This window comes from Poromitra crassiceps (genome assembly GCF_964638095.1).
Source record: "Poromitra crassiceps genome assembly, chromosome: 11".
Taxonomy (NCBI): Eukaryota; Metazoa; Chordata; class Actinopteri; order Beryciformes; family Melamphaidae; genus Poromitra; species Poromitra crassiceps.
Genome location: NC_139643.1, coordinates 47,995,346 through 48,003,062, shown reverse-complemented (window position 1 = coordinate 48,003,062; position 7,717 = coordinate 47,995,346).

The following is a 7,717-nucleotide window of genomic DNA, read 5'->3' as shown; positions in this document are numbered from 1 at the left end:
CACCCAATAGTGATGATCTGCAAAGCTTCTACAGCGCGGGCCATGGGCCAAACACGCACCTCAACCCACTTTCTTCTTCTGGCTTCTCCTTCTCTTCCTACCAGAGCCGCTTTTCCTCAGCAGGACAAAGCAGATGCTTCTGCCCACTTTGCAGCACCAATTCCAGGACGAGACGAGTGCCTCATCTTCCAGGGAAGAGCTGGAGAGAGCGTGTCCCACCAGCGGAGGTCTTGCTCCTCCGGGAGGATCAGGCTTAAAGAGCGGCTCATACCTCCCAGCCTGAGTCACTGCCTGACTCACACGCGTCCTGACTCAGAGCGGCATCCAGGCAGAGTAATGTGCGGTGGTGTGGGACACATGCACGCACACGCACACACACACACACACACACACACAGTCAGTCAGTCAGTCAGTCAGTCAGTCAGTGAGTGGTGTGTTGGTCTGGGCGGTGTCCACATCAGATCTTAAGCTCAGTGACCCTGGGATCAAGGCCTGCATGCCTTCCCCTTGAGCTCAGCCCAGATCAAGAAAATTCCCGGCATTCTGGGGGCTTTGAGGCAGGGCAACTCTGCTAAACATATCAGATGGTGGATGCCTTGCAACGCCTCTGTTTTAACACACGCACAAACACATTTTCCAGGGCGTCCGGGTTAGCGTAGCGGTAGATTCCCTGCCTACCAACACGACGAGGGTCGCAGGTTCGCACCCCCGTGGGTTACCTCCGGCTTGGTCGGGCGGCGTCCATACAGGCACGATTGGCTGGCGTCTGCGGGTGGGAAGCCGAATTGAGGGTATGTGTCACTGGTCGCTGCACTAGCGCCTCCTCTGGTCGGTCGGGGGGGGTGCCTGGTTCGGGGAGGAAAGGAACCGGTGGTAATAGCGTGATCCTTCCTGCCGGTGAAGCTCCCCGCTGTCAGGTGAAAAGAAGCGGCTGACAACTGCGCCATGTGTCGGAGGAAGCATGGTGTTAGTCTACGGCTCTCCCCAGATCGGCAGAGGGTGGAGCAGCAGCGCACCGGGGGGTCAGCAAGGGGGAGAAATTGGCAAGAATCCTCTCTCAGGGCTCAGACTGTGAAAGAGTAGTAGCCCTCCTCCTTTGTGTTGGATACAGTGCTGCTGTACAGTGCTGCTGGTTGAGGGATCCATGGGTACTTTGTGCTCTCTGCTGATGAAAGACACCCGAGGAGGGGCTGTAAGTGAGAGCGCCCCCCTCAGGGCCACCGGAGCTGCAGGTAAGTGAGAGCGCCCCCCTCAGGGCCACCGGAGCTGCAGGTAAGTGAGAGTGCCCCCTCAGGCCCCGGAGCTGCAGGTAAGTGAGAGCGCCCCCCTCAGGCCCCGGAGCTGCAGGTAAGTGAGAGCGCCCCCCTCAGGGCCCCGGAGCTGCAGGTAAGTGAGAGCGCCCCCCTCAGGGCCCCGGAGCTGCAGGTAAGTGAGAGCGCCCCCCTCAGGCCCCGGAGCTGCAGGTAAGTGAGAGCGCCCCCCTCAGGGCACCGGAGCTGCAGGTAAGTGAGAGCGCCCCCCTCAGGGCCCCGGAGCTGCAGGTAAGTGAGAGCACCCCCTCAGGGCACCGGAGCTGCAGGTAAGTGAGAGCGCCCCCCTCAGGGCACCGGAGCTTGCAGGTAAGTGAGAGCGCCCCCCTCAGGCCCCGGAGCTGCAGGTAAGTGAGAGCGCCCCCCTCAGGGCCCCGGAGCTGCAGGTAAGTGAGAGCGCCCCCCTCAGGGCACCAGAGCTGCAGGTAAGTGAGAGCGCCCCCCTCAGGGCACCGGAGCTGCAGGTAAGTGAGAGAGCCCCCCTCAGGGCACCGGAGCTGCAGGTAAGTGAGAGAGCCCCCCTCAGGGCCCCGGAGCTGCAGGTAAGTGAGAGCGCCCCCCTCAGGGCCCCGGAGCTGCAGGTAAGTGAGAGCCCCCGGAGCTGCAGGTAAGTGAGAGCCCCGGAGCTGCAGGTAAGTGAGAGCGCCCCCCTCAGGGCCCCGGAGCTGCAGGTAAGTGAGAGCCCCGGAGCTGCAGGTAAGTGAGAGCCCCGGAGCTGCAGGTAAGTGAGAGAGCCCCCCTCAGGGCCACCGGAGCTGCAGGTAAATGCAGATGGAAGAAGCAGCCATCCTTGCCATGCCTCCATGCTTCCTCATTTTAAAGCTGCTGCACCACTGAACTGCGACCCATTAAGTGTCTGCAGGGCCAGGCTGCATATATAACGACCCCCTGGTGGTCACCAACACATGCATACAAAAATAAAGTTCAAAGGAGAAGGGGGCATCTGTTGTTACCCGATCCCTCGTGAAATATTTAAAGGTGGAGTGACACAACAGAGGGAGAGAGGGAGAAGCAATCACAAATACTCTCATTTCCTTCTCGAGAAAGTTATTTTGACTCAACAGTGAATGTGGTTACTGTCGCGGTTTTGGCAAACGTATTGTGTTATGCAGCTTAAGGAAGAGCATAGCAAATGTTTAGGGAACATTGGATTCAATTAGGTCAGATCATCTGCTGGGTGGTGGTCAGCTGATCTTGTGCTCTGAAATGATTCCGAGAATAGTCAGAAAAATGGAATTATCCCACATATTTGTCTTTGCCATAGCTGTAGTTTTCGTGGCGTTTACATGCATCTGCACACACACACACAAATTCTGGTTGCACAGAATATTTTAGGATGAGCAGTTCTACCCTACAAACTAAAGCTGGGCTGTAATTGGATAAGACCAACTTCTTCATGATCGCTATCTTCATGATCTAATGTCCTCTGGGTACAGAACCTGCTGAGCACGGAATCCATTTCTCTTTTAACCACGTTCAATCAATTGTTACACTTTGCAATGCATTTAATAATCTGCTATACTGAATCTAGGTCCTCTAATGCAGTGGTTGGTTCTCAAATGGGGGTCCGGGGACCCCCAGGGGTCCTTGAGGGGGTTCCAGGGGGTCCCCCAGCCAAAACGGGGGGTCATTTATTTTCACTATAATTCCATTCATAAGTAACACGATGACTATTTTGGTCATGGGTTTTACACACTTTCTGTAATAAAACATCTAAAAGCATCAATCTTATTATCATATGGGGGACCGTGAGACAAAATCCCATCAAATGGGGGTCCGTGGTCTAATTTTTGTCAGTTTAGGGGTCCCTCATGGTCCCTGTGTGGACAGATAGCAGCATGAACACAGTGGATGTTGTGTTGTTGTTATTTGTGTTGTTTGTGTTTGTGTTGCTGTGTATCCATGTTAGGGAGCGTTGTTGGTTTGTGATACCCTGTAATCTGTCTCCTCCTGCTGCATGGTGGCTGGCAGGCCCGGTACCGCTCGGCGCCCGTGACTGACATCATCAGCTCTCTCTGGGCACGCTCAGGAAACTCACAATATTGACCCAGGGCGGTCGTCTCATTCAACACGACAGACAGATGCACCAGCAGACTGATACATGCTTCAGATCAGATGGCTTCTTAACTGGTGGTGGGACGATCAAAACAAAATCTGTTCCTCCTTCTTCTTCTTGGGGCTGTTTCGGGCCAGCTAGCGTGAGGCAATTGTGGGGGTGAGCTGTGGGGTTATGCAACCTAGCTCATATAGCAGCCTTATATGGAGGCGACTCGGTGAAGATGCTTGTCTAGTTAGTACATGCCTATCGCTGCCGGAGAGCAAGCCTGGCACCCTGGAACCCTGGTGGGGGGAGTAACAATAAAGTCGTACTGAAGTCGTACTATCTGGAAATATGCACCCTTCTTGCCTCATATTATTGCAGGAAAATGGCGTAAAGAAATTGATTTCTTCCTCAATAAAAAACAAAACGCAATAATTATAATAGCTACAATATGAAACATCACTCTCTGTGGTTCATCAACTGCCGAGGTAGATTGGGACCACAGTGGAAATCAGTTGAACAACTGTCTGTGTTTTTATCCTTGTACTATTTTTTGTTACATGCTTTATGTAATATTCTTGTAATAAAAAATAAAAATCAATCAATCAATCAATCAATCAATCAGAATCCTCCTTTTTCTTCTTCTTCTCGAGATTAATGGCGGCTTTGTACGAAGTCGCAGACTGTAACCATACATCGCTAGCTTAAGACTTTGATCAGTGTGGTTTGTGTAATTGGAGATAGATTTTTGTGTGGCTCCACCACTCAAGCGTGATGATCTACATGCGATACTGAGATAAAAGCTGTCCAACGTGATTTCTTCTTCTTTTATTTAATGCGATGATACAGTGATACAATTGAACTATACTGTAATCTTATCTGCAATAAGCCATTATCCAGATCTCTCCACTGCTCCTCTGGTTACCAGCTCCTCTGTGCTATCTTCAATGGCCTTTAACAGGTGTTTTGTTCGTGCCTTTTCCCCTGTGTGTCGCCATTGTTTGAGCAAGTCCTCGTCTCACCTGGAATGAAACGGTGCACCTGCCCCCCAGGCTTCCTCCTTCCTGTTCCTGCGTGATTAAACGGGCCAGGCATGATCAAACGAAAGCTGATCAGAGGTCTCTGTAATAATGAGCAAAGCTAATTAAATCACTCCGTGCAGTGTGTCGTCACCACCACCAGTCCGTCTGTTTAGAGTCATAAAATTGTAGTGGAATTCTAATCTGACTGGGAAGTGTATTGTGTTCTTTTGCGGGGGGGGGGGGGGGGGTTAACAAGCTTAGTGTTCTGCTCAAGACAAGTGCAGAACAGAACGTTACGAGCAGAGGTTGTATTGTGTGACTGAAGCATTTTTCAACTGGGTTTTCTACTGGGTTTCAACTGAGATTCTTATTATTCTTAGATTCTTAGATTCTCATATGCGGTTATCTGTTTATAGAGATTAGCCAAAAGGCCGTCTGGACCTAAAAACACCTACAAGAAGTATAGATTGATCATCTCCAACTCCATTCTGGCGTCAAATTGATTGTAAACAATGACTGTGGCGCACGGAAGAGGAAGTCCTGGTGCGGATGTCCGCTCTTCAAAAGATCACCCGTCTGTCCCAGAGTCTTATGAGTGGTCAGAATGAGACTCTGGGGTTGACTGGGTTCACAGTGGTAAGGCCCGGACGGTGGCCATGATGCCTCTGTACAGTATGTACTGTATGCACAGTGTGGTGTTTTGGAAAATGCACGATGATGATGATGTGAAGATGTACTGTACTGTAGCTGTGGAAAATACGGGCCTCCGTGTGTGTGACATCAGGGTCCAGAACGGCACAGGCTCTGTTTAGTCTGACCGTCGCTGACCTAAAGAGATGATTCACCCTGGGCTTTCTGCGCTAATGTATTCAGAGCAAAACTGATTGTATAACTCAGTATAAATATTTAGTCCGACACACTCTTACTCTGTGAGGGCGCGTCGAGCATGCGGGCTACACCCCCCCCCCCTCCCCGGTGTGTGTGTGTGTGTGTGTGTGTGTGTGTGTGTGTGTATCGGACCCACTCACGCAGCAGACACAACACATCCTCAACATCTCGGTGAAGAACGCAGACAGGAAGTTGTCTGATGTGAGGAGCCCCTCCGTCAGGCTTTATCAGTGACGATGGCATCGCTGAGCCATGACTGAGGCTGATAGTGACGAGACAGAGACCTCCTGAGCCACCACAAGCTGATAGTGACGACCTGCTACTCCGCCTGTCACATCCTTACATCTGCCAGATGAGCCAGATAAACGCAGGCCTGCAGGAGAACATGTTTCCTGTTTAGGGAGCTAACGATCAGGTCACGACAGGAAGTTCCTGGACAAAGGCTTTCAGGGCTATAATGACCAAGAGAGGATAATACTTTACTTCATAGTGGCCTTATTAACCCATCGATACCTGATGCAGCATTTGCGTGTATATCCCTCATTTGTGTGTGTATCCCTTTAAGACCGCGAACCGCGTGACGCGGTTCGCGGTCTTAAAGGGATACACACACAAATGCTGCACCAGGTATCAATGGGTTAAAGGATTTGATTAACCTGTGTATTAATCTATGGAAATATTTGATTAGACATCCTTAATGTACTGTATTGCATCTGTATCTTAGGTAGATTATCATTAAGTACTTATTATTTCTAAGTAATGTCTGACTTTCCACGTGCTAATACACAGATGAATGCACAGGAATAAAGAATGAACAATAGAACATATTGTAAAGTGCTATATACTTATGTTTTATTAGGCTACTTTGTGTCCATTGCATGACTGTTGAGTGTTTGTATTTGTGATATTGTCTTGCTTTTATTGTTGTTGTTTTTATTAGTGTCACTGCACCAAATTCCAATCATCTCTTGTTGAAATGACAATAAAGTATTCAACCTTGACTCTTGAACCTAAAGTAAACGTAAAGTGTGTTCTAAAGCATTTTCATTCACAGACTAAGAAATTTCACTTTATTTCAATCCACTGTTGGCTCTCAATGCATCATAGATATTCAACAGTGTATTATCAGCTGACTGTCAAGTAACGATAACCGTGAGATACCGTGACCACAATTTCAAGTAACCATACCGTATCGTACCGCAGCTACGTACCGTAGCCAGAGCCTCAGCCTGATACATGATACTACACTAACTTTACATTTACTATGCTGCAGTCAAAGGGCTTAAGCTTCTGGCATACTCTTCGCGCCCAGCCAAGCGCATAGGGCGCGCGGCGATTATGACGTCATCGCACGGGGCGTGTCGGGGGGTGAGGCCTGAGCGCAGCGCGGCGCGTCCATGGAGATTTTTCTATCAGCGCGTCGGGTTTTGCTGCCTGTGCCTGTGAGATCTCCGTGGTAGGCTATCAGCGGATATCTGCTGTGATTGAGTCCTCACCGTCGTAAAGTCACCTTTGAAGCATGACGTTCGATTATAACGAACTAGTTGTGTGGCTTAGCCTTCCCAAATGTTGAGGGTCGTTTTCTAGAATTTAATACATAGAATTGGGAACGTTACATTCAATTTCATTCAGACTGCCTGGAGGAGCAAGCTGAGCACTGAGTATGTTCTGTTTTTGCCTGCGCAGAGTGCGTGCGCCCTCCCCGCAGCCCCGCCTCCAGCGCGTGCGCGAAGAGTATGCCAGAAGCTTTAGTCATTGGTGGCTCACCTGCTAGAACACGTACCACAAAGGCTCAGTCCTTTGCGCGGCTGAACCCGGGTTCGAATCTGACCCGTGACCCCCGGCCCCATAAGCGCAATAAAAAATATAAGATAATAGGCATAGCAATATTATACACACAAGGAGGGCATTCAGTGTAGAGGTGACTTAAACAGATTCCAATATTATATTGAGATAGGGTGTAAATGCGTTGAGGAGGTGTAAATCCTGAGTTGAGATCAGGTGATGATTGCCTGTAGGTATCGGTGATTGCCTGTAGGTATCGGTGCCCAGGGGCCCTTTGTCTGGTAATCTGCCTATACTGGTCGTCTGCTGAGACGAATGTTCTCAACTAACATGTTGTTAGAGAGCCAGTAGTGGACTAACCAACATGTTGTTGTATTTTCAATTTTAGGCTATAGAGAGGTCGGTATCTACTGTAGAAGCCTGTGTGTCAAGATGTTTACATTGCAGTCTGGAGTGGAAGCTGGCGGGACAAAGTAGACACCATTCACAGTGAATAGACCATCATATCGATACCACCCCCCCCCCCCCTGCCCCCGAGTACCTTTATTTGTTCAGTGTTCAGTGGAGTCTATCCCGTCGATGATAAGACTCTGACACACATTCTCAGTCTGCGATATGGCCACTACACAGGTGTGTCGGCATCTAGATCAGTCCCATCTCCTGTCGGCCCT